Source organism: Sapajus apella, unplaced genomic scaffold (assembly GCF_009761245.1).
Source record: "Sapajus apella isolate SASKATOON/1434 unplaced genomic scaffold, GSC_monkey_1.0 scaffold69, whole genome shotgun sequence".
Taxonomy (NCBI): Eukaryota; Metazoa; Chordata; class Mammalia; order Primates; family Cebidae; genus Sapajus; species Sapajus apella.
This window is the reverse complement of record NW_022437009.1, coordinates 7,122,441-7,148,732: the sequence shown is the minus strand read 5'-3', so window position 1 is coordinate 7,148,732 and position 26,292 is coordinate 7,122,441. Positions and strand designations below refer to the sequence as shown.

General features: G+C 44.4%; 1 non-coding gene and 2 pseudogenes across 7 annotated transcripts in view; all 3 read left to right on the top strand.

The window, feature by feature from the left end:
* Positions 1-16,763, top strand: part of LOC116531085 — a 68,878-nt pseudogene extending 52,115 nt beyond the window's left edge. For 4 of the 5 annotated variants that reach the window (XR_004260258.1, XR_004260257.1, XR_004260256.1 and 1 more), the window contains 2 exons: positions 12,591-12,699; positions 15,602-16,763. The product of XR_004260258.1 is annotated as a 60S ribosomal protein L37 pseudogene, transcript variant X3 (transcript). Of the gene's footprint in view, positions 1-4,985; positions 6,027-12,590; positions 12,700-15,601 lie in introns of those variants that run through there. The other variant, XR_004260260.1, reaches the window with a different exon arrangement.
* LOC116531241 lies at positions 16,229-16,349 on the top strand. Its single transcript, XR_004260329.1, has one exon. It is a non-coding gene; the product is annotated as a small nucleolar RNA SNORA32 (small nucleolar RNA).
* Positions 16,764-17,040: 277 nt separating the features above from the next.
* LOC116531208 lies at positions 17,041-19,335 on the top strand (annotated as a pseudogene). Its single transcript, XR_004260313.1, has one exon. The product of XR_004260313.1 is annotated as a pyruvate kinase PKM pseudogene (transcript).
* The last annotated feature ends 6,957 nt before the right edge of the window (positions 19,336-26,292 follow it).

Sequence of the window (26,292 nt, the reverse complement as noted above, 5' to 3'; positions counted from 1 at the left end):
GTATCTGCTAAGTAATAAAATGTTTAAATGTAATTAGTCCATTACTAGTTAGCTTAATAAATAGGGAAGGGTATTAGTGACATCAAGGTTATTAACTCTTGGGCTAATTCTGTGTACAAACAAATTAATACCCTTCAGTCTCAGAGCCACAGACTACTTTGCTAACCCTGCCCAGTCCTCTTTCAGATGCATCAGTTAGAAACAAGAGAAATCAAGGAATAGGTCAGGTGCAGTGGCTCACGCCTGTAATCCCAGAACTTTGGAAGGCTGAGGCAGGTGGATCGTGAGGTCAGGAGATCGAGACCCGCCTCACCATCATGATGAAACTCTGTCTCTACGAAAAGTACAAAAATTAGCTGGGTATGGTGGCACATGCCTGTAATCCCAGCTACTCAGGAGGCTGAGGCAGGAGAATGGCTTGAACCTGGGAGGCAGAGGGTGCAGTGAGCCGAGATCGCGACATTGCACTACAGCCTGGGCCACAGAGTGAGACTCCATCTCAAAAAGAAAAAAAAAAAAAAAATCAGAGAATATTAGGTATCAGTATCATTGGAAAAACAACTTAACATCTAAATCCTGCTTATGATTGTTTAAAGAATAATCATAAGACAACAACCTGGACATTGGTACCAAATGTGGCTCGGGGCAGTCTTCAAACTGAAAGCTACAGGCACCCTTCTCTTTCCACCAGTCAGGAGAATCGGAAGTTCTTTTATTTGGGACAAATCCTTGGAATGAGATTGCAGTCCTGTGCTGCTGCTGTAGTACAGTCCTCTGTCCTCAAGACAGTTTGTGAATTAAACTATTAGTACAATAATTTAAGAGAATAACAGTGGCCAAGTACCGTCGCTCACGTCTGTAATACCAGCACTTTGGGAGGCCGAGGTGGGCGGATCATGAGGTCAGGAGCTCAAGACCATCCTGGCGAATATGGTGAAATCCAGTCTCTACTAACAATACAAAAAAATTAGGCCAGGCGCAGTGGCTCACACCTGTAATCTCAGCACTTTGGGAGGCCGAGGCAAGTAGATCATGAGGTCAGGAGTTTGAAACTAGCCTGGTCAAAAAAATAAAATAAATAAAAATTAAAAAAAATTTTTTTTAGAAGAAAAAAAAAAAAAAGAAACCAGCCTGTATGATGAAACCCTGTCTGTTCAAAAAATACAAAAAATAGCTGGTCAAGGTGGTTTGAGCCCCTGTAATCCCAGCTACTCAGGAGGCTGAGGCAGAAGAATTGCTTGAATTCAGGAAGCAGAGGTTGCGGTCAGCCGAGATCGTACCATTGCATTCCAGCCTAGGCATCAAGAGTGAAACTCTGTCTTGAAAAAAAAAATTAGCCAGGCATGGTGGCACATACCTGTAGTCCCAGCTACTCGGGAGGCTGAGGCAGGAGAATTGCTTTAACCCGGGAGGTGGAGGTGGCAGTGAGCCGAGATCGCATCACTACACCCCAACCTGGGTGACAGAAGTAAGGCTCTGTCTCAGAAAAAAAGAAAAAAGAGAGAATGACAAATGTCATGGGGGCATTTTGAGAATTAAAGCTGATACAATCTAGTGTTCTGACATGCCTGAAGGACCTGCCTGCCAACATTCCATGTATATGAAAGATTAAGAAAGAGCTTACGGGAAGAGGACCACAAGAAAGGGTTAGGAGAGAGAAGAAAAATTAGGCATAAACCAAATTTATGTTTGAATCCTAGCAAATAGGAGCTAAAATAAGTAAAGGGTGTGTAAAATCTAAAAGAGTAATTTCCATAAAATCCTGTGAATGTCAGGACTTTAAAGCAGCTCTTTTTTTTTTTTTTTTTTTTCTTTTTTTGGAGACGGGGTTTGCTCTTGTTACCCAGGCTGGAGTGCAATGGCGCAATCTCGGCTCACCGCAACCTCCGCCTCCTGGGTTCAGGCAATTCTCCTGCCTCAGCCTCCTGAGTAGCTGGGACTACAGGCACGTGCCACCATGCCCAGCTAATTTTTTGTATTTTTAGTAGAGATGGGTTTCACCATGTTGACCAGGATGGTCTCGATCTCGTGACCTCGTGATCCACCCGCCTCGGCCTTTCAAAGTGCTGGGATTACAGACTTGAGCCACCGCGCCCGGCCCTAAAACAGCCCTTTCTGATTGGCTATGACTGTCAGACTGTCACTGTGTGGATTAGAGTTGGGGTGAAGAGTGCTTTGCCAGTTAGAGTTGCTATTGAAGGGATCATAGGCGGAAATAGCCAACATAATGGCCCCAAAAGAAGCCAGGCAGCAGCATACCTGAGTGAGCACTGGCAATGTAACATATACATCAGTGGCTGCAGGTGTTTTTGGCCCTAGCACCAGTGTGTGTATCCAGGTTGGTAACGGATGACAGCGGACTGAACTGAAGTGAATCAGAGGGGAAGAAAGGAACTTTTTTAAAATTTTTTTTTTGAGATGGAGTGTGATTTTTGTCCTCCATACCTGGGATTTCAGGCATAAGCCACTGCACCCAGCAAGAAGGAACATTTATACGTGGTTGAGTATAGTAAAGAATGGCTTCACAGAGTCCAGATGCAGTGGCTCACGCCTGTAATCCCAGCACTTTGGGAGGCTGAGGCGGGTGGATCACCTGAGGTCAGGAGTTTGAGACCAGCCTGTCCAACATGGTGAAACCCCATCTCTACTAAAAATACAAAAATTAGCGGGGCATGATGGCAGACACCTGTAATCCCAACTACTCGGGAGGCTGAGGCAGGAGAATCACTTGAAGCTGGGAGGGTTACAGTGAGCCAAGATCACACCATTGTACTCCAGCCTGGGCGACAGAGTGAGACTGTCTCAAATAAATAAATAAATAAATAAATAAACAAATACGGAAAGAGGGATGGCTAGAATGAACTCTGCAGTGCTGGATCAGAATTGGAAATATCAATATGAGCACATATTTTTATAAATTGGGTATGTGTGTGCATTTGTTTGTGTGCATTAGTGTGATAGTCTGTCCTCTGAAAGGACCTATAAGCCATGATACTCCAGTACAAATTAGTACACCTAGACCTAGAACTCAGATTGTTCTAATTACTATTCTCCCTAAAGAAACCAGAGCTGCTTTTTTTTTTTTTTTTTTTTAAAGACAGAGTCTCTCTTGTCACCCAGGCTGGAGTGCAATGGCACAATCTTGGTTCATTGCAACCTCCACATCCGGGGTTCAAGCAGGTCTCCTGCCTCAGCCTCCCAAGTAGCTGGAATTATAGGCGCCCACCACCATGCCTAGCTAATTTTTTTTTTTTTTTTTTTGGGACGGAGTTTCGCTCTGGTTACCCAGGCTGGAGTGCAATGGCGCGATCTCGGCTCACCGCAACCTCCGCCTCCTGGGTTCAGGCAATTCTCCTGCCTCAGCTTCCTGAGTAGCTGGGATTATAGGCACACACCACCATGCCCAGCTAATGTTTTGTATTTTTAGTAGAGACGGGGTTTCACTGTGTTGACCACGATGGTCTCGATCTCTTGACCTCGTGATCCACCCGCCTCGGCCTCCCAAAGTGCTGGGATTACAGGCTTGAGCCACCGCGCCCGGCCCATGCCTAGCTAATTTTTGTATTTTAAGTAGAGACAGGGTTTTACCATGTTGGCCAGGCTGGTCTTGAACTCCTGACCTCAGGTGATCCCCCCCCCCCCCCCGCCCGGCCAAGCCTCCCAAAGTGCTATGATTGCATGTGTGAGCCACCATGCCTGGCCAGTGGAAGAGGATATTTACATAGTCTCAGAGTATCTCCCCATAAGATATTTGTTAACTATAAAAGGAAAAATGGTCTTTTTCAAGTGAAGAAACCTGACAGATATCCCCTTAACCAAGTAATCAAAGTTAACTTCAGCAGTAATGAAACAAGTCAACTCCTAATATTATGTATGGATCACAACATCACTTCTATGCTACTCCTGCTAAGAATGCATACCTCAATATAATCATGAAGAAACACAGACAACCCAAGTTAGGGGATCTACAAAACAACTGGGCTGTAACTCCTCAAACTTGTCAAGATTGTGAAAGACAAAATTTGGAAATTCTATTCCAGATTAAAGGAGACTAGACACTTGACAACTGAACACAATGTATGATATGGGATTTATTTTACTATAATGGACGTTACTGGAACATGTGAGCAAATTTGGATGAGTCCTGTAGGTTAGAAAATATTGAATCAATATTGATTTCTTAATTTTTATAATTCTGGTTATGAAAGAGAATATCCTTGTTTTTAGAAAATATACACTGGCGGGGCGTGGTGGCGCATGCCTGTAGTCCCAGCTACCCGGGAGGCTGGGGCAGAAGACTAGCTGGAACCTGGGAGGCAGAGGTTGCAGTGAGCTGAGATCGCGCCACTGCACTCCAGCCTGGGTGACCGAGCAAGACTTTGTCTCAAAAAAAAAAAAAGAAAAGAAAAAGAAAATATACACTGAAGTACTTAAGGGAAAGGGGCATCCTGTCTATAACTTACTATAAAACAGAAGAAAGTTCAGAAAAAAAAATTACACACATACATATGCACACAAATACAGTGAGAGAGAAAGAGCAACTATGTAGTAGATATTACCCTAGGTTGCTAGGAGAATCAAAATTAACAAGCAATTAATTCATGACTAACATCAGAAACTTGGAGAAATTGTGCCCCAATGCCCTTTTATCGAGTTCCCAGTGCCAATTTATGATGTAACGAAAGGTAGCACTCCACATGGCAAAAAGGCTCAAATGCCAGCAAGTCACTCTGTATGTTTGGGACATCTATAGAACGCTTTTTTTTTTTTTTTTTTTGAGACAGAGTTTAGTTCTTGTTGCCCAGGCTGACATGCAATGGCACGATCTTGGCTCACCACAACCTCTGCCTCTTGGGTTCAAGCGATTTTCCTGCCTCAGTCTCCCAATTAGCTGGGATTACAAACATGCGCTACCACGCCCAGCTAATTTTGTATATTTAGCAGAGATGGGGTTTCACCATGTTGGTCAGGCTGGTCTCGAACTCCTGACCTCAGGTGATCCACCGCCTAGGCCTCCCAAAGTGCTGAGATTACAAGCATGAGCCACCATGCCCGGCCTTATAGAACACTTAGACACTCTTCTAGCAAAAAAATTTTTAAACTGTCATCTTCACATTGAGTGATTGCAGTCACAAATTTCACACAGCTCTCCTGCTTGTATCATAGAATAATCCATTTTCTGATGAACAAATTGAATCCAAATAAATTCCAAACACTTGTATAATGTAGAGATAAAACATTTTAGGTTCAAAGCTCAAAGCTAATTAAAAACTGGCATGGGCCACGGTTTGAACCATCACCAACTTGTCTTTGCTCTGTTATTTGTCTGCTGTCTTTGTCTGCTATTCCATATCACTTGCTGGAAGGAAGCAGCCATATTGAAATACAAATTGTGCTTGTTTCTTTTTTAAAAAAAGAAAACAAATAGATGGTTTATTCTAAGAATGTACAGGAACTTATATTCTAAACGTCCATAAATGCATATTCTAGGGACTCTTATCTCAGAAGCCTACTACAGTTTCTCTTTAATCTTTTTAAACATCCTGTTACATAAATTGCAGCTGTATCTATAGCAGGAAGAATAATAAGATAATAATTGGTCAAACATCAAAAGCACTTGGGTGGGTCTTCCACAAACCTTTAGTCTTCTCTCCCACCAACACCATGTTCTTAGCTTTTTTTTTCCGACCGCATTAATGTATTTTTTGTTTGTTTGTTTCTTCTTTTTCCTTTCCCCTGAGTAATTACTATGAATATTTGCCAGGTCAAGAATTCTTCCCAAGAACAAACCTCAAGTATGAAAAAAATCAAACAAATTGTACCTGACAATAAGATGTACTCTTTCCAAGCCCACCCCCTCCCTTTGATTTCTTTCGCCAGATTGAGTGGGTTTAATTGGTGGAATTGCACGTCCTCAGTGTTTCATGAAGGAGAGATCCTCTACCTGACCTATGACCTGCTAGGAATTTCCTATTAACTTTCATGGGATGAATTTGGGATTGTCTTTACCACCCAGTATTTACTAAGTAAGAATCACACAAATTGTCTTATACAGGCTGTGAATCTAATATATGTATACATAGCAAGTATTTCTTGATGATAAAATATTAGAGTTAGTTGGGAGTTGCTGGAAGTCAGAGAAGAAAAAAGGGGGGAGAAAAAGAAAAATGTTAAAGTTATGGCCGGGCACAGTGGATCATGTCTGTAATCCCAGCACTTTGGGAGGCCGAGGCGGGTGGATCACTTGAGGTCAGGAGTTTAAGACTGGCCTGGTCAATATGGTGAAACCCCATCTCTACTAAAAATACAAAAAGCAGCCGGAAGTGGTGGTGCACACCTGTAATCCCCAGCTTCTCAGGAGGCTGAGGCAGGAGAATGGCTTGAACCCAGAAGGCAGAGGTTATGGTGAGCCATCGCCACTGTATTCCAGCCTAGGTGATAGGGCGAGACTCAGTCCCAAAAAAGAAAAAAAAAGTTAGAGTTAGGAGGAGTTTTAGAGGTCATTCAACTTGACATCTTTTCCATAACCTTTTATCAAATGGTTGCAAGCCAAAAACTCAGTTGTTGTAACAAGGAGCTCAGTATGGTGTTGGGCAGCATAATCCATTGCTGGGCAGCTCTCATCTTAACGCTTGCTTCTTGTTGTGGGTTTTGGAGCCTCACAGAATATATCTACCTCTCTCCATCTGACAACACTTCACACACTGGGTAGCTGCTAATTTGTGCCAATTAAGCTATCACCAGGTCTCTTAATGATTTTTCAGATCACATTGGGTAAATGCATGAACATCAGAAAGTTAATGTTTAACTCTGGAAGGTAAGATTATGGTTATACTTTTATTTTCTTGTTTATATGTAAATTCTAATTTTCACAATAAATATTTACTTTAGTAATGAAAACATTTGGCCAGGTACGGTGGCTCATGCCTGTAATCCCAGCACTTTGGGAGGCCAAGGCAGGCGGATCACTAGGTCAGGCATTTGAGACCAGCCTGGCCAACAAGGCAAAACCCCATTTCTACTAAAAATACAAAAATGAGGCCGGGCTCGGTGGCTCACACCTGTAATCCCAGCACTTTGGGAGGCCTAGGTGGGCTGATCACCAGGTCAGGAGTTCGAGACCAGCTCGACCAACATGGTGAAACCCCGTCTCTACTAAAAATACAAAAAGTAGCCGGGAGTGGTGGTGCATGCCTGTAATCCCAGCTAGTCAGGAGACTGAGGCAGGAGAATCGCTTGAACCCAGGAGGCAGAGGTTGCAGTGAGCAGAGATCGTGCCACTGCACTCCAGCCTGGGCAACAGAGCTAGACTCTGTCTCCAAAAAAAAAAAGAAAAGAAAAGAAAATACAAAAATTAGCCGGGTGTGGTGGTGGGTGCCTGTAGTCCCAGCTATTCAGGAGACTGAGGCAGGGAATCACCTGAACCCGGGAGGCAGAGGTGGCAGTGAGTGGAGATCGTGCTGCTGTGCTCCAGCCTGGGCAACAGAGCGAGACTTGGTCTCAAAAATGATAATAATAATGAAAACATTTTTATTGAGTTTCTTCTAGATGCAGCTCTTGGCAGGTATATCTAATTACACTACAATAACCCTAAGGGATAGGCATTGTAATCATTCCCATTGTACAGATGAGGAAACTGGGGCATGGAGGGATTAAATAATTTGCCCAAGGCCACACAGCTAAGTAAGTGGCTGATATAATATTGGAACCCAGGTTTGCCTGATTTTTAAGTATTCCTCTTTTTTTTCTTTTTTTGAGACTGAGTTTTGCCCTGTCGCCAGGGTGGAGTTCAGTGGCGCAATCTCAGCTCACTCAGGTTGTTCAAGCCATTCTGCTGCCTCAGCCTGCCAAGTAGCTGGGACTACAGTCGCACACAACCAAGCTCGGCTAATTTTTTGTATTTTAGTAAAGACAAGGTTTCACCGTATTGGCCAGGATGGTCTCAATCTCCTGACCTTGTGATTCACCCTCTTCGGCCTCACAAAGTGCTGGGATTACAGGAGTGAGCCACTGCCTCTTTTCGTTTTGTTTTTTTTATTTTTTTATTTTTTGGGTTTTTTTGAGACAAGGTCTTACTTTGTCACTGAGGCTAGAGTGCTATGGTGTGATCACTGCTCTCTGCAGCCTAGATCTCCTGGTCTCACGCAGTCCTCCCACTTCAACTTCCCAAGTAGCTGGGACCACAGGCATGAGCCACCGTGCCCAGCTAATTTTTTTTCTTTTTTAGGGACGGGGTCTCCCTATGTTGCCCAAGCTGCTATCAAACTCCTGGGCTCAAACCATCCTCCCACTTCAGCCTCCAAAAGTGTTGGAGCCACCGTGCCTGGCGGACCGTTCCTTTTAGAAGAAAAACAATTTATTTCTTTTGGCAGTGACAAGTAGGGCGTTATTTGTTTTGTTTGTAGTGTGATGTCCAGAAATTAGTACAATATGCTAGATTTGATGTAAACAGCATAAAGCACACTGGGATTATTACGTCCTTTAATTTGGTCACAGTATAATATATCAATACCCGTAAGACTGCATTTGATTTTTTAACTGTAATACAAGATTACTGGTTCATATAGAGATTATAAAAAATCCTCTGGTTCTTATTTTATTTTTTCTTTCTCCCTTGACTCTACCATCCCCCACCATCTGCTAGCCCATCAACTGTCCCCTCCACCCCCATAACCAATGTATCAACCTACTTGTTAACATTTTTCTCTGTACTCATAAAATCACGTATAGACAAATACAAATGTACACATATTCAATGCAGTTTTTTTGTCATTTAAAAAGTGACTACTTTTTTGTCTCTTTTACTAAAAACATTTTTTTTTTTTTTTTGAGACGGAGTTTCGCTCTTGTTACCCAGGCTGGAGTGCAATGGCGCGATCTCGGCTCACCGCAACCTCCGCCTCCTGGGTTCAGGCAATTCTCCTGCCTCAGCCTCCTGAGCAGCTGGGACTACAGGCACGTGACACCATGCCCAGCTAATTTTTTGTATTTTTAGTAGAGACGGGGTTTCACCATGTTGACCAGGATGGTCTCGATCTCTTGCCCTCATGATCCACCCGCCTCTGCCTCCCAAAGTGCTGGGATTACAGGCATAAGCCACCGCGCCCAGCCCAAAACATTTTTGTGTGTAAAATCCCTCTAAGTCAACTGGTAGAGTACACATTCATTCCTTTTTATGGATGTTCCAAAATGTGAATGTACTATAATTTTTGCAACCATCACTCTATTGATGGACATCCACAGTATTTACAATTTGTGTGTGTGTGTGTTGCCACTTAAAATGCTGCAACAAATGTCCTTGGACATATGTCCTATAGTGTTTTTACTCCAATAGTTTTATTGAAACTAATGGTTTTATTCCAGAGGATAGATTCCCAGGACTGCAACTGCTGGGTCAGAGGGTATATGTATTTTATTTATTTTTTATTTTATTTTATTTTTGAGACCAAGTCTCAGTCTACCACCCAGGCTGGAGTGCAGTGGTGCAATCTTGGCTCACTGCAACCTCTGCTTCCTGGGTTCAAGTGATTCTCCTGCCTCTGCCTTCTGAGTAGCTGGGATTACAGGCATATGCTATCATGCCTGGCTAATTTTTGTATTTTTAGTAGACATGGGGTTTCACCATGTTGGCCAGCAGGGTCTCGATCTCCTGTCCTCATGATCCACCCACCTTAGCCTTCCAAAGTGCTGGAATTACAGGCGTGAGCCACCGCGTCCAGCCAAAAGGTATATGTATTTTTTAAATAATAGCTGTTGTGATAGAATATTGTTTGCTAGGGAAAAAAAAGTAAAATAATAGCTGTTGCCAGATTGGTTTCCAAAAAGACTGTAACACTTTATATTTCAGTAGCAGCACATGAAAATACCCCTCGCCCCCCATCCCTGCAGCAATAGGTGTTATAGTGTATTCAGTAGGCATTATAATAAAAACCGTGAAATAAAATCAAAAGAAATTACTTCAACATATAAAGACTACCCCAAATGACAAGGAACTGTGATACTAACTGGCAAAATGTGAAAATTATTTTATTGAAAATCAGCAACTACACATGAGTTTTTAGTTAAATAAATCTCTCAAGTTTATTTCACGCTTAACTTTAAAATTAACACATAATTGACCAGGCATGGTGGCTCACACCTATCATCCCAGCACTTTGGGCAGCCAAGGTGGGTGGATCACCTGAAGTCAGGATTTCGAGACTAATCTGGCCAACGTGATGAAACTCCATCTCTATTAAAATACAAAATTAGCTGGGCATGGTGGTGCATCCAGTAATTACAGCTACTTGGGAGGCTGAAGCAAGAGAATCGCTTGGACCTGGGAGGTGGAAGTTGCAGTGAGCTGAGATCATGCCTTTGCACTCCAGCCTGGGCGACAAGAGCAAAACTCCATCTCAAAAAAAAAATTAACATATAATACACATATAAAATATACACAAATCATAAGTGCACACATCAAAGATCAATGAATTATTGCAAAGTAAAAACATTTGTATAACCACCACACAGGTCAAGAAAGCTATTACCAGCATTTCGGAAGCCTACCTCATGCCCCCTTCGCCTTCCTATAGAGAACCAGTCCTGACTTAATACCACTGAATAGGCCTGGCGAGGTGGCTCATGCCTGTAATCCTAGCACTTTGGGAGGCCGAGGTGGGTGGATCACCTGAGGTCAGGAGTTCAAGACCAGCCTGGCCATCATTGTGAAACCCCATCTTAAAAAAAAAAAAAAATACCACCGAATAGTTTTGGCTAGTTTGGAAATATATATACAAGTGGCATCATGCAATGTATACTCTTGTGTGTGTTTGGTTTATTTCTTTCAACATTATCTTTGTGAAGTTTCTTCATGTTTCTGATAGCAGTAGTTCACTCACTCTCATTGCTGTACAATAGTTCATTGCTTGAATAATAAACCACAATTCGGCTGGGCGTGGTGGCCCATACCTGCAATCCCAGCCCTTTGGGAGGCAGAGGCAGGTGGATCACCTGAGGTCAGGAGTTCGAGACCAGCCTGACCAACATGGAGAAACCCTGTCTGTACTAAAAATACAAAATTAGCCAGGCATGGTGGTGCATGCCTGTAATCCCAGCTACTCAGGAGACTGAGGCAGAAGAATCGCTTGAACGCGGGAGGCAGAAGTTGTGGTAAGCTGAGATGGCACCACTGCATTCCAGCCTGGGCAACAAGAGAGAAACTCCGACTTAAAAAAAAAAAAAAAAGTCTGGGCTCAGTGGCTCACGCCTATAATCCCAACACTTTGGGAGGCCAAGGTGGGTGGATCACCTGAGGTCAAGAGTTTGAGACCGGCTTGACCAACATGGAGAAACCCCTTCTCTACTGAAAATACAAAATTAGCTGGGTATGATGGCTCATGCCTGTAATCCCAGCTACTCAGGATGCTGAGGCAGGAGAATCGCCTGAACCCACGAGGTTCAAGATGGCACCATTGCACTCCAGCCTAGGCAACAAGAACAAAACTTCATCTCCCCAAAAAAAAAAAAATTTAGCCAGGTGTTGTGGTAAAGCCTGTAGTCTTAACTACTTGAGAGGCTGTGGCAAGAGATCACTTGAGCCCAGGAATTTGAGGCTGCCGTGAGCTATGATCACACCTCTGCATTCCAGCCTGGGCACAGAGCAAGATCTCATCTTAATAAAACAAAACAAAACAAAACAATATAAATATTTGTGGTCTACTATATTCTAGGTACTGAGTGGGGTTAGAACAGCTGAAAAAAAAATAGACCATACCCAGACTGTCATGAAATTTACATTCTACTTGATGAGATAGATATAAATAAAAATTCAGATCATTTTATGAGGAAAGTGAAATGGAGCAACACTAAATGAGGAGGAAGGCACATAACTTCAGAAGGCACTAACCATGTGAAGACTGGGAGTATACCATTCCAGGCAAGGGGAACAGCAAGCACAGAGGCCTTGAGGAAGGAATGGGCTTCAAGAAACAAGGAGAGCAGTGTACCTAGAGCAAAATGTGAACAAAGGCAAGTAGAGGAAAGGTAGACAGAAACTAGATTCTGTAAGGTCTTAAAATTCTTTTATTTACTTACTTATTTTTTTTAGAGATGGGGTCTCCCTGTGTCGCCTGGGGTAAGGTACAGTGGCTATTCACAGGAGCAGTGATAACATACTGTGGCCTGGAACACTGGGGCTCAAACAGTCCTCACCCTCAGCTTCCCAGTAGCTGAGACTACAGACTCACGCAACATGCCTGGCAAGGCCTGTTACTCTAAATGCAGTGGCGAGATGGACAAGAGATGTACCATCCACATCTTCCTTTAAGGCAGGACTTGATGCCCAGATGTGAAGCATGTAGTCAGCAAACAGCTCTTTCAGGATCTGCGTCAGACACAGAGAGCCTCACTGCTTAAGGATATACCCTTCTTGGAGCAGACCACATCTGGAGACTAAGTGATCAGGGTTATAAAGCCCCAGTCATTTTAATCAAACAATTCTAATGGACAATTCTTGTTTCAGAGCTCCCTGTTGGGTGGGCCAAAGCTATTTTGGGTCTGCATCACTTATTTCCTCCTCTGTCTAATTCAGATTTCTCTTTCTTCTTTCACAGATGTTAAACCTTAATAACATCTTGAATCCAAAACTCAATCTCTGCATCTGTGAAAACTCAACCTGTGACAAATGGGAAGCCATTGAAGGATTTTTGAGCAAAGAATTCAAGTGGTCCGATTTAGGTTTTAGATCACTCTAGCTACTGTATAGAGGATGGACTGTGGGAAGTAAAAGTGAGAACAAGACCAGTAGCAGTGGCCCAGGGGAGAGATGGTGGTGATTTGATCTAGGGAGGAGAAAGGGGGAAGTGGATGGATTTGGGATATAATTTGGTTGTAGAAGTGATAACTGGTTTGGTGGGCATGGTGGCTCATGCCTGTAATCCCAGCACTTTGGGAGGCCAAGGTGGGTGGATCACAAGGTCAGGAGCTTAAGACCAGGCTGGCCAACATGGTAAAACCCCGTCTCTATTAAAAATACAAAAATTAGCTGGGCATGGTGGCTCGAGCCTGTAGTCCCAGCTACTCAGGAGGCTGAGGCGGGAGAATCACTTGAGGTTGCAGTGAGCTGAGATGGCACTGCTGCACTCCAGCCTGGGTAACAGAGCAAGACTCCATCTCAAAAAAAAAAGGAAAGATAACTTGTTCATCTCAAGCATTTTGATCAATTACCTTGCAGAAAACAAATTTAGGGTGTTGAAGGAAACCAAAATATTTCTCTCTAAAATACTAGGGATTTTAGTTAAAATTAAAAGGTTAAAACACATGGGCACACTGCCCTTCCTAACTCTGCCTTCATCAACTCAGAAACAGCTCAGAGACAGCGGTGCTAGAGGATCCAGAAGCAGGCTTTACTCTTCCCATTAATTTACCTTCCCACATTTTCCTGCCTTTTGGAAGCCTAACATACTCTTCTTTGTTTCATCACCATGTAAGATTCATGGCTCTGGCTGAGTGCAGTGGCTCACGCCTATAATCCTAGCACTTTGGGAGGCTGAGGCAGGTGGATTGCTTGAAGCCAGGAGTTCGAAACCAGCCTGGCCAACATGGCATCACCCTGTATCTACTAAAAATACAAAAATTATCTGGGCATGGTGGCACATGCTTATAATCCCAACTACTCAGCAGGCTGAGGCACGAGAATCTCCTGAACCCAGGTGGTAGAGGTTGCATGAGCCGAGAGCATGCCACTGCACTCAAGCCTGGGTGACAGATCAAGACTCTGTCTCAAAAAAAAAAAAAAAATTCATGGCTCTTTGTTTAAAATAATATTTAAACAAGGTCCCTAAGCCACTGCCTGGAGAGAGAAATACTTTTGAACTGAGACCTCTCCCATTTGGGTACAGCATGTTAATAAACTTGTTTTTCTTTTGTTAATCTGACTGTTGTTTTCAAGTGTCTCAACTAAGAACCTAAAATGGGTAAAAAAAGAAATGATGTTTGATGTATTCTCCCCAACAGTGTGTTTTCATTTCTTTCATCTACTGTCCAGTAATCATTTTTAAAAAGAAAAGAGCATTAGTTACTGCCTGTGTGATGTGGCCCCTGCTTACCTGCACTCTCCCTCCTGTTTCCTGTTCCAGCCACCTCAGCTTTTTCACTGTTCCTCCAGCATGGCAAGTTTATTCCTGCCACATGACTCTTTCACATGGTGTTTTCAGATTTTCTCTGTGGCACTCTGCACACATTGCTCACCTAAATTCTATTCGTCCCTCAGGTAGCAGTTTAAATACTGTGTCCTCACAGGATTTCTCTAGCACTGCTTCCTCTCCCAGTGAAGCTAGTTCCTGTAATTATGGGCTCACATAAATCCCTAGGTTTCCTTCCTTCCTTCCTTCCTTCCTCCCTCCCTCCCCTCCCTCCCTCCCTCCCTCCTTCCCTCCTTCCTTCCTTCCTTTCTTTTTTTTGAGATGGAGTTTCAGAGTTTTGCTTTTGTTGCCCAGGCTGGAGTGCAATGGCACGATCTTGGCTCACTGCAAGCTCCGCCTCCCAGGTTCAAGCGATCCTCCTGCCTCAGCCTCCAGAGTAGCTGGGATTACAGGCATGCACCACCACACCCGGCTAATTTTGTATTTTTAGTAGAGACAGCATTTCTCCATGTTGGTCAGGTTGGTCTCAAACTCCCGACCTCAGGTGGTCCACCCGCCTCAGGCTCCAAAAGTGCTGGGATCACAGGCATGGGCCACCATACCTGGCCAAAAAGTTATGTTTATAGGACACTAGCTCAGTACATTATAGTTCATCCTGTGGAATGTTATGCAATATCTGAAAACAATGTGATAGATATATAACAATGCGCATAATACTGTAACTCTTGGATAAAAATATAATTTTATACAAATTTGTGTTTTTGTACAAATGGTATCTTTGTATTTTTATACAATTGGTTGTATTATGGTAGAGTATGAATGTAAATTTTCTGGACGGATGAACAAGACACTGTCAATGCAGCCGGGCGCGGTGGCTCAAGCCTGTAATCCCAGCACTTTGGGAGGCCGAGGCGGGTGGATCACGAGGTCAAAAGATCGAGACCATCCTGGTCAACATGGTGAAACCCCGTCTCTACTAAAAATACAAAAACATTAGCTGGGCATGGTGGCACGTGCCTGTAATCCCAGCTACTCAGGAGGCTGAGGCAGGAGAATTGCCTGAACCCAGGAGGCGGAGGTTGCGGTGAGCCGAGATCACGCCATTGCACTCCAGCCTGGGTAACAAGAGTGAAACTCCGTCTCAAAAAAAAAAAAAAAAAAAAAAAGACACTGTCAATGGTGGTTGCTACTAAACTCTGGAGTAAGGGATTGGCTGATAGAAAAAATAATTTACTTTTCTATTTACACTTTTTCCTGGATCGATTGATTGATTTGTTTACTATGTGATATACTGTGTTTAACTTTTTAAACACTTCTGGGATCACCTTGAAGTGAAAAAAAAATTTAATACAAACATTAAAACAAAAGTTATGTTTGTGCACAATTGATTTTCTGAAATAAAGCTCTTAATTATATGTCTACACATGGAGCATGAGTTTATTCATTATGAAATTAATATCCAGCTCTCTGGTCTCGGCCACAGAAGTGAGATGATGAAGGCAACGTCATCATTTGGAAAGCATCACAGTAAGACGCACACGTTGTGCCGCCACTGTGGCTCGAAAGCCTACCACCTTCAAAAGTCGACCTGTGGAAAATGTGGCTACCCTGCCAAGCACAAGAGAAAGTATAACTGGAGTGCCAAGGCTAAAAGACGAAATACCACCAGGACTGGTCGAATGAGGCACCTAAAAATTGTATACCGCAGATTCAAGCATGGATTCTGTGAAGGAACTACACCTAAACCCAAGAGGGCAGCTGTTACTGCATCCAGTTCATCTTAAGAATTTCAATGATTAGTAATGCAATAAATGTTCTGGTTTTAAAAAGTACAAATAAATAAAATAATTAATATCCAGAAGAAGTTTATTATGTTTGAAAAGGATTTGAAAGTTAGATTTTTATTTCATTCTATATAAATTCCCAAGATGGAATAATTTTGGGGAACAACCAAATATAAATTAAACATTACGCCAAGCACGGTGGCTTATGCCTATAATCCCAGCGCTTTGGTAGGCTGAGGCGTGCTGATTACTTGAAGTCAGGAGTTCGAGACCAGTCCGACCAACATGGAGAAACCCCGTCTCTACTAAAAATAAAAAATTAGCTGGGCATTACCAAGGCTTTTAGAATGCTTTTTCTCATTTGCTGTGGACACGACCATAAAAAAATTTCCCGGTAGGTTTGCTATCTGCTACCTTGCTAGCAATCAGCCTATTCGGAATATTTGATTAACTGTAATAGAAATGCAATACAAATATAATGTGAGCCCCATGTGAATATTCTTTTTTTTCTAATAGCTGTTTCATCGGTAATCAATGAGATTTTAAAATTGTCTTTTGGGCAGTGTAGCCTAGATCTCTTGAATCATGTAAATGTGCTTTGCCCTTGTCTTGTAACCCTTGTGAATTATAACCCTTGTGGATTGCAGTTTGTGTGTAGCCGTTAACTCAGGCTGGTTCTAGGACTCATTCATGTTCACTCACTGTACAATCATCTCTGGAAATGTAAAATTTACTTTTATATTATTGTTATGTAGGGCTGACAGGACAAGTAGATTAAAATAAGCATCAGTTTCATTAAAAAGGGCTAACCTGAAGATAAATCTTTTCACTCCAACTCTTACTTTTTTTGCTTTTTTTTTTTTAAACCTTTCTGCAAGTCTGACACTCTCTTTAGATGATCTAAAGTGACTTTGATGGACAGTGGAAAAAATCACAACATGGAATTCCTTGAATAAAAATTTATTGACTTAAAAAAAAAAAGCTGGGTGTGGTGGTTCACACCTATAATCCTAGCACTTTGGGAGGCCTAGGTGGGTGGATCACCTGAGGTCAGGAGTTCAAGACCAGCCTGGCCATCATGGTGAAACCCCATCTTTTAAAATTAAAAAAAAAAAATTTTATTTACTTAAAAATAAAATTGGCACAGCAGCTGCGCATCCCGGGGCTACAGACCTCCTCACGTTTGCAGCGTAGCCCGAGTCTGTCAGCACCCAGGGTCCTCAGCAACCACGTCAAAGCCCCATAGTGAAGCAGGGACTGCCTTCATTCAGACCCAGCAGCTACATGCAGCCACGGCTGACGCATTCCTGGAGCATATGTGCCGCCTGGACATTGACTCACCACCCATCACAGCCTGGAACACTGGCATCATCTGTACCATTGGCCCAGCTTCCCGATCGGTGGAGACGTTGAAGGAGATGATTAAGTCTGGAATCAATGTGGCTCGTCTGAACTTCTCTCATGGAACTCATGAGTACCACGCGGAGACCATCAAGAATGTGTGCGCAGCCACGGAAAACTTTGCTTCTGACCCCATCCTCTACTGGCCCGTTGCTGTGGCTCTGGACACTAAAGGACCCGAGATCCAAACTGTCCTCATGAAGGGCAGCGGCACCGCAGAGGTAGAGCTGAAGAAGGGAGCCACTCTCAAAATCATGCTGGATAACACCTACATGGAAAAGTGTGATGAGAACATCCTATGGCTGGACTACAAGAACATCTGCAAGGTGGTGGAAGTGGGCAGCAAGATCTACGTGGATGATGGGTTTATTTCTTTCCAGGTGAAGCAGAAAGGTGCTGACTTCCCGGTGACAGAGGTGGAAAATGATGGCTCCTTGGGCAGCAAGAAGGGTGTGAACCTTCCTGGGGCTGCTGTGACTTGCCTGCTGTGTCAGAGAAGGACATCCAGGACCTGAAGTTTGGGGTTGAGCAGGATGTCGATATGGTGTTTGCGTCATTCATCCACAAGGCAGCTGATGTTCATGAAGTTAGGAAGGTCCTGGGAGAGAAGGGGAAGAACATCAAGATAATCAGCAAAATCGAGAATCATGAGGGGGTTCAGAGGTTTGATGAAATCCTGGCGACCAGTGATGGGATCATGGTGGCTCGTGGTGATCGAGGCATTGAAATTCCTGCAGAAGTCTTCCTTGCTCAGAAGATGATGATTGGGCAGTGCAACCGAGCTGGGAAGCCTGTCATCTGTGCCACTCAGATGCTGGATAGCATCATCAAGAGGACCTGCCCCACCCAGGCTGAGGGGAGTGATGTGGCCAGTGCAGTCCTGGATGGAGCTGACTGTATCATGCTGTCTGGAGACAGCCAAAGGGGACTATCCTCTGGAGGCCATGCACATGCAGCACCTGATTGCCAGTGAGGCAGAGGCCGCCATCTACCACTTGCAATTATTTGAGGAACTCCACCGCCTGGCGCCCATTACCAGCGACCCCACAGAAGTCACTGCAGTGGGTGCCATGGAGGCCTCCTTCAAGTGCTGCAGTGGGGCCATAATCGTCCTCACCAAGTGTGGCAGGTATGCTCACCAGTTGGCCAGATACCACCCACGTGCCCCCATCATTGCTGTGACATGGAACCCCCAGACAGCTTGTCAGGCCCACCTGTACCGTGGCATCTTCCCTGGGCTGTGTAAGGACCCCGTCCAGGAGGCCTGGGCTGAGGACGTGGACCTCCGGGTGAACTTGGCCATGAATGTTGCCAAGGCCCGAGGCTGCTTCAAGAAGGGAGATGTGGTCATTGTGCTGACTGGGTGTCGCCCTGGCTCCGGCTTCACCAACACCGTGAGTGCTGTTGCTGTGCCGTGATGGACCCCAGAGCCCCTCCTCCAGCCCCTGCCCCACCCCATTCCCCTAATCCATCCATTAGGCCAGCAATGCTTGTAGAGCTCACTCTGGGCTGTAATGTGGCACTAGTGGGCTGGGACACCAGAGAAGAAGATAAACGCCTCGCTGAAACATGGCTGTGTTTACAGCCTGCTCTGTGGGACCGCCCAGAGCCTGGCTGCCCATCATGTGGCTCCACCCAGTCAAGGGAAGAAGGAGGAATGCCGGACTGGAGGCCCCAGGAGCCAGATGGCAAGAGGGTGACAGCTTCCTTTCCTTTGTGTGCTCTGTTCAGTTCCTTTAGAAAATGGATGCCCAGAGGACTCCCAACCCTGGTCTAGGGGCAGGAAACAGCCAGTGAGAGTTAGGGGCCTTAGCACACAGGGCAGTTGTTCCATTTAAGCCGACTCTGGCCCTGGCCCTTACGTGCTTCCCCAACCCCTTGGGCCTCCCCAGTTTGCACCTGTCCCTGCCCTCCACTCAGCTGTCCTACACCAAACACTCCACCTTCCATTTTCCCCCCACTACTGCAACACCTCCAGGCCTGTTGCTATAGAGCCTACCTGTATATCAATAAACAACAGCTGAAGCACCAAAAAAAAAAAAAAAAAAAAATTAGCCGGGCATGGTGGTAGGCACCTGTAGTCCCAGCTACTCCGGAGGCTGAGGCAGGAGAATCACTTGAACCCAGGAAGTCGAGGTTGCAGTGAGCCAAGATCACACCAGTGCACTCCAGTCTCGGCAACAGAGCAAGACTCTGTCTCAAAAAAATAAATAAGTAAACATTACTTGCTCACAGTTTTATTTTTTTCTTTGTCTTTCCTTTTTGCAGTGAGGTCTTGCTATGTCGCTCAGGCTGGCTCAAACTCCTGGGCTCAAGCAATCCTCTTACCTCAGCCTCGAAAGGGCTGGGATTACAGGTGAGCACCACTCCACCTGGCCCAAATAATTTAAAAAGAAAATCATACAAAATTCCATCACAATTTTAAAGCAAAATATGACCTTTGATTTAGAATATGATTATATTTTAATCATATGCATGATACAAATTATATCCAAAGATAACAATACCTAGAACACAAGAGACTCTTAAAATGGGCCTGAGCAGCATAACTCTCAACTACATAAAAAATAAATTTGTGGGCCGGGCGCAGTGGCTCACACCTGTAATCCCAGCGCTTAGAGAGGCCGAGGCAGACAGATCACGAGGTCAGGAGATCAAGATCATCCTGGCTAACACAGTGAAACCCTGTCTCTACTAAAAATACAAAAAATTAGCCAGGCGTGGTGGTGGGGGCCTGTATTCCCAGCTACTTGGGAGGCTGAGGCAGGAGAATTGCTTGAACCTAGGAGGTGGAGGTTGCTGTGAGCCAAGACCACACCATTTCACTCTAGGTGACAGAGTGAGAGAGACTCAGTCTCAATAAATAAATAAATAAATAAATAAATAAATAAATAAATTTGTATCTCATTCAGCCTATGGCATTTGAAAAAATATCGCTTAATGTGAATAAGGAATGACAAGCTAGTCAGAAGAGGAAATAGTTGAAAGGGATTAACTACTCCTTTCTGATTAGGCAAAGCCTGTGCCTTGCATTTCCCTGCCTCTGTCTTTCTGCTGTGACTATTTCTCTCTCTCTTTACCTTGACTTTGGAACCCTTGCCATCCTTCAAGAAGGGCAAGAGGCCATTGCTTTTAGAAAGCAGTATCATGATTGCTGGTGCACTATATAAGGTCTATTTATCTTTCTTTCACTAAGAAAGATAGTTTTTTAAAAGGTGGATTTTATAATTCACATACCATAAAATCCACCTCAGATTTTATCCACATCTGAGGTGGATTTTATGGTATGTGAATTATATCTCAATGGAAAAAAAGAGAAAGACAGTTTTCATGCTGGAAGACGAAGAACAAAGATAGGTAAGAAATTTGATCGGTCTGGGCAACATGGTGAGACCCTCTCTTTACAAAATATCAGCCGAACATGGTGGCTCATGCCTGTGATCCCAATACTTTGGGAGGCTGAGGCAGGTGGATTGCTTGAGCTCAGCAGTTCAAGATCAGCCTAGGCAACATGGAGAAAACCCGTTTCAGCCAGGTGTGGTGGTGCATGCCTGTAGTCCTAGCTACTCAAGGAGAGGCTGAGGCAGGAGGATCACCTGAACCCAGAAGGTGGAGGTTGCAGTGAGCCGTGATCCCACCACTGCATTCTAACCTGAGTGACAGAGTGAGACCTAGTCTCAAAAAAACCAAAACAACAAAAAACTCAAAGTGGAAAGATAAAGATTTTGTTCAGGATTAGAAAGGCAAACCAGATCGGTGTGAGCTCTGCCTCGTTAGCTATTTCTGTTGTGAAGCTAGAGAAGACCTGCTAAACAGTGGAGAATTGGTAACATCCCAAGAAAATCTCTTCACTTCTTTCTGTTATTTCACTTTGTATAAAACGAGTAGGGGCAGCCCGGAGCGGTGGCTCATGCCTGTAATCTCCGCACTTTGGGAGGCCTACGCGGGTGGATCATCTGAGGTCAGGAGTTCCGGACCAGCCTGGCCAACATCGTGAAACCCCATCTCTACTAAAAATACAAAATTAGCCAAGTGTGGTGGTGTGCGCCTGTAGTCCCAGATACTCAGGAGGCTGAGACAGGAGGATTGCCTGAACCCTGGAGGTGGAGTTTGCAGTGAGCTGAGATCACGCCATTGCACTCCAGCATGGTCAACAAGAGCCAAACTCCATCTCAAAACAAACAAACAAGAAAAAAAAAAGAATGGGGCAAAGTGTCTTCCTAAGTTTTTTTTTTTTTTTTTTTTTTTTTTTTTTGGGAAGGGGGTTTTTTTTTCTTGTTACCCAGGCTGGAGTGCAATGGCGCGATGTCGGCTCACCGCAACCTCCGCCTCCTGGGTTCAGGCAATTCTCCTGCCCCAGCCTCCTGAGCAGCTGGGACTACGGGCACACGCCACCATGCCCAGCTAATTTTCTGTAGTTTTAGTAGAGACGGGGTTTCACCATGTTGACCAGGATGGTCTCGATCTCTTGACCTTGTGATCCACCCGCCTCGGCCTCCCAAAGTGCTGGGATTACAGGCTTGAGCCACTGCGCCCGGCAGTTTTTTGTTTTTGAGAAGGAATTTTGCTCTGTGGCCCAGGCTGGAGTGCAGTCGCTCAATCTTGGTTCATTGCAACCTCTGCCTCCTGGGTTCAAGTGATTCTCCTGCCTCAGCCTCCCGAGTAGCTGAGATCACAGGCACACGCCACCACGCCCAGCTAATTTTTTTGCAGTTTTAGTAGAGACGGGATTTCATTATGTTGGTCAGGTTGGTCTCAACTCCTGACCTCAAGTGATCCGCCCACCTCAGCCTCCCAAAGTGCTGGGATTATAGGCGTGAGCCCCTGAGCCCAGAGGGTCTTCCTAAATTATGTTCTTGAGGGATCAGTGGCAGGGCACTGGGGAAGGGAGAAAGCCACTTGATTATGAATTCTTCATATTTCACCCATGAGCAAACTCTAGTTTGTCAAGCTAGCCCTTCTGGAAAATGTGGGGCTTGTGAAGAAATGTATTATATTTAATATCCTGCAATCAGGCCAGGCCCGGCGGCTCATGCTCAGGCGGGTGGATCACCTGAGGTTAGGAATTTGAGACCAGCCTGACCAACATAGTGAAACCCCACAAAAATTAGCCAGGCATAGTGGCAGGAGCCTGTAATCCCAACTACTCGGGAGGCTGAGGCAGGAAAATCATTTGAACTGGAGAGGCAGAGGTTGCAGTGAGCCGAGATCACGCCATTGCTCTCTAGCCTGGGTGACAGAGCAAGACTCTGTCTCAAAAAAAAAGAAAGAAAGAAAAAGAAATTAGCCAAGTGTGGTGGCACATGCCTGTAATCTCAGCTATTTGGGAGGCTAAGGCAGGAAACTCGCTTGAACCCAGGAGGCAGAGGTTGCAGTGAGCTGAGATTGTGCCACTGCATTCCAGCCTGGGCAACAAGAGTGAGGCTGTGTCTCAAAATAAATGAAATAAATAAATAAATAAATAAATAAAATCCTAATATCAGTTAAGCCTTAGTGAGGGTCCCTTAGGGCCTTCCCATATGGGTGTATGTTTTGAAGAAGAGAGTAGAGAGAACAAAAATGACAAGGGGGCCAGGCAAGGCATGGTGGCTCATTCCTATAATCCTAGCACTTTGGGAGGCAGAAATGGGTGGATCACCTGAGGTCAGGAGTTCCAGACCACCCTGGCCAACATGGTGAAACCCTGTCTCTACTGAAAATACAAAAATTGGCACTGGCAGGGTGGCTCACACCTGTAATCCCAACACTTTGGAAGGCTGAGGCCAGCAGATCACCTGAGGTTGGGAGTTCGAGACCAGCCTGACCAACATGGAGAAACCCCATCTCTACAAAAAAACACAAAAATTTGCTGGGTGTGGTGGTGCGTGCCTGTAATGCCAGCTACTTGGGAGCCTGAGGCAGGAGACTCACTTGAACCCGGGAGGCAGAGGTTGCAGTAAGCCGAGATCACGCCATTGCACTCCAGCCTGGGCAACATGAGCGAAACTCCGTCTCAAAAAAAAATTTTTTTAATTTAAAAATTAGCATGAGGATTGCCTGAACCCGGGAGGCTGAGGTTGCAGTGAACTGAGATGCACCATTGCACTCCAGCCTGGGCAACAGGTGAGACTCTGTCTCAAAAAAAAAAAAAAAAGACCAGATAAAATAATGATTCGGTCGATGAAAAGGCGAAGAGAAAGGCCCTTAGATAAAATTATGCTTTTCCTATGTAGTTCTGGAAGTAATGTCCTCCTCTTTGTTTAGCAAAAAGAATTACCTCTCACGGGGAGGGAGTGGGGGGAAGGGAATTTCTTGCTAGGTAGAAAGGGAAGGTAGAACCAAGCCAGTGGAGATGTATTTTTACAAAGCATTGGATCTTTCTACACTTCTCAGGTCACACCATGTAAAGAGTAGCCTCTTTTAATACCTAGAACCCTCTTTATTTAGGTCAAATCAAGGTTTCTGGGTACTCTATAGCAGTCAGGCTGGGTAAAGGGTTAAGGAGGGAAGGAGAGGGACTTTTCACATCATATCTGTTGTATTTTTAAATTTTGTATTAAGAACATATGTCATTTGTTGATAAAGAAAGTTATTTTAAAGACTCAATTAAGGCTGAGTAGTGAAATTTAAGATTTAGTTCTTTGCTCAGCATAGCCTCCAGTATTTATTTCTTTTCATACCCAACATGTTCATTTGCTTTGCGATTTTGTACTGTGGAGTTTTGGTTTAGGGACCTCTCCTTGCAAGTGACACCCCCCACCGAAATTATCTGATCTAATCTAAACAGATCAATTTATGCGTGACATCTCATTTTCTTCCCTAAGCTCTGTTTCCCACCAGCAAACAAAACATCTTGTTAAAACAGAGACTGTCCACTTCAAGCTTCAGATGAGAATTTACAGTCAGATTCCAGGCCTGCTATTTACTAGCTACGTGACCTTCTGCAGGGCATGTTACCGCTCTGGGATTGGGTTTCCTCATGTGGGGCTGTAGAATCTGCACTCCATTTACTTGATAGAGGTCAAAGGATGTACTTCAGCTTCTGGCACTGCCACTTTGTTGCTGTGTGACTTGGACACTCCGCCTGGCCTGTAAGCTTCCGTTTCTATAAAATGGGAACAATACTTCCTTCCAGGGAGGTTTTGAAAGTGGAATGAGGGATCTAAGAATCCTGGGGTCTAGGCCACATGAGTGCTTAAACCATGTTAGTGTCTTCTCCTTTCTCTTCGCCTGTTTCTTTCTGGGCTGTTTTTGTTTGCTTTTACTTTATAAAATAAGAATGGTGAACTACCTATTATGCAGATCTCCTGCCTATCAGTGCTTTATAAACAGTGAGGCAGAAAGCAGAATGTATGGTTGTTTTGGCACCAGGAGGACAAAGGGCCCCAGGCTCTGAATTTCTCTGACCTCTCTAAATTGTGTTTGAATTCCAGAGAAGAGCTCTGTTTTTCTAGGTAGGAATTAGGCAAGCTTTTCCTGGAGCTCACCCCAGGCAGCACCGTGAGGCTGAGGACTGAGGGCTTCCCTTCCACAAGACCTCCCTGTCTCTGTGAGCCTCAGCATCTCCAAGCCACCTGGGGAGCCTGGGTAGGTATTGCTCTTCAGGGACACCTGGACGCTGGCTCACTCCCTCAGGAGGAGGGAAGCTGCTGAGGCCTTTGAAACATTGTATTGAAAACTCACTCCTACACAGAAGCCAAAACTGACAAGGATGATAAGCTAATAGTAACAATGAACTACTCCTGCTCTTCAGTACTGTGCTCTGAGACAGGTCAGAATGCCTTTAGCCCAGTACTTTGATTTTTTTTTTTTTTTTTTTTTTTGAGATGAAGTCTATCTCTCACCCACCACACCTGTAATCCCAGCGCTTTGGGAGCCCAAGTTGGACTTGAGGTCAGGAGTTCGAGACTAGACTGACCAACATGGGGCAAACTCGTCTCTACTTAAAATACAAAAATTAGCCGGGCGTGGTAGTGTGTGCCTGTAGTCCCAGCTGTTCTGAAGGCTGAGGCAGGAGAATCACTTGAACCTGGGAGGTGGAGGCTGCATGGCACTCTGGCCTGGATGACAAAGAGAGACTCGTTCTCAAAAAAAGAAAAAAGAAACTGTGAAAAGGGTAAGGAGAAAGTGGGATTCAGTAACCTACAAACTATTTTAGGCAGGACACTTTTCAAAATGCAATTGGCAGCACTGGAAGTTGAACTGAGTGTGGTTTCCAGCACAGGGCATCTGGCCACCTTAGTAAATACTGCTGATCGACTCTCTCTGGCTCTGGCCGGCCTGCCAGAGACACCAAAACACAGGAGACATGACAAATTACTAGCATCTTTTGCTTTTTAATTTTTATTCCTTTTTAAATTTAATTTAATTTTATTGTTTGTGGAGAACAGGGTCTTGCTGTATTGCCCAGCCTAATCTCGAACTCCTGGGCTCAAGCGGTTCTCCTGCCTCTGCCTACCTGAGTGCTGGGGTTACAGATGTGAGCCACTGCGCCTGACCTTTGTTTTTATTCTGTATGCTTATGATAATGGCTGGAAAGAGGAGTTTCTCTTACACACAGTAGCAGGGACACACTTTCTCTCCTCTTTCCTTTCTAAAGGACAGTGTCAATGACATGTCCAGGACAGGTCAGAGAATGTTACATCAGAGATACTGCTGCTATATTTACCCCCTACTTGCTTTTCAAGCAAAGCAATTTATATGATAAAAAGCAGCAGAGACAAACTATCCTGCGTATCTTCAGAGAAGAAAAACACTGAATTTTAAAGCTCTACATTTTACTTTGCAGTCAGTTTTTCTGGGGGCTAAATTTCCTTTTTCTCTTTGTTTTTACCTTTTTAAATTCTCTGAGAGAGTTAAAGAGACTTATCGGCGGGGCAGCAGTGGCTCATGCCTGTAATCCCAGCACTGTGGGAGGCTAAGGCGGGTGGATCACCTGAGGTCAAGAGTTTGAGACCAGCCTGGCCAACATGGCGAAACCCCGTCTCCACTAAAAATACAAAAATTAG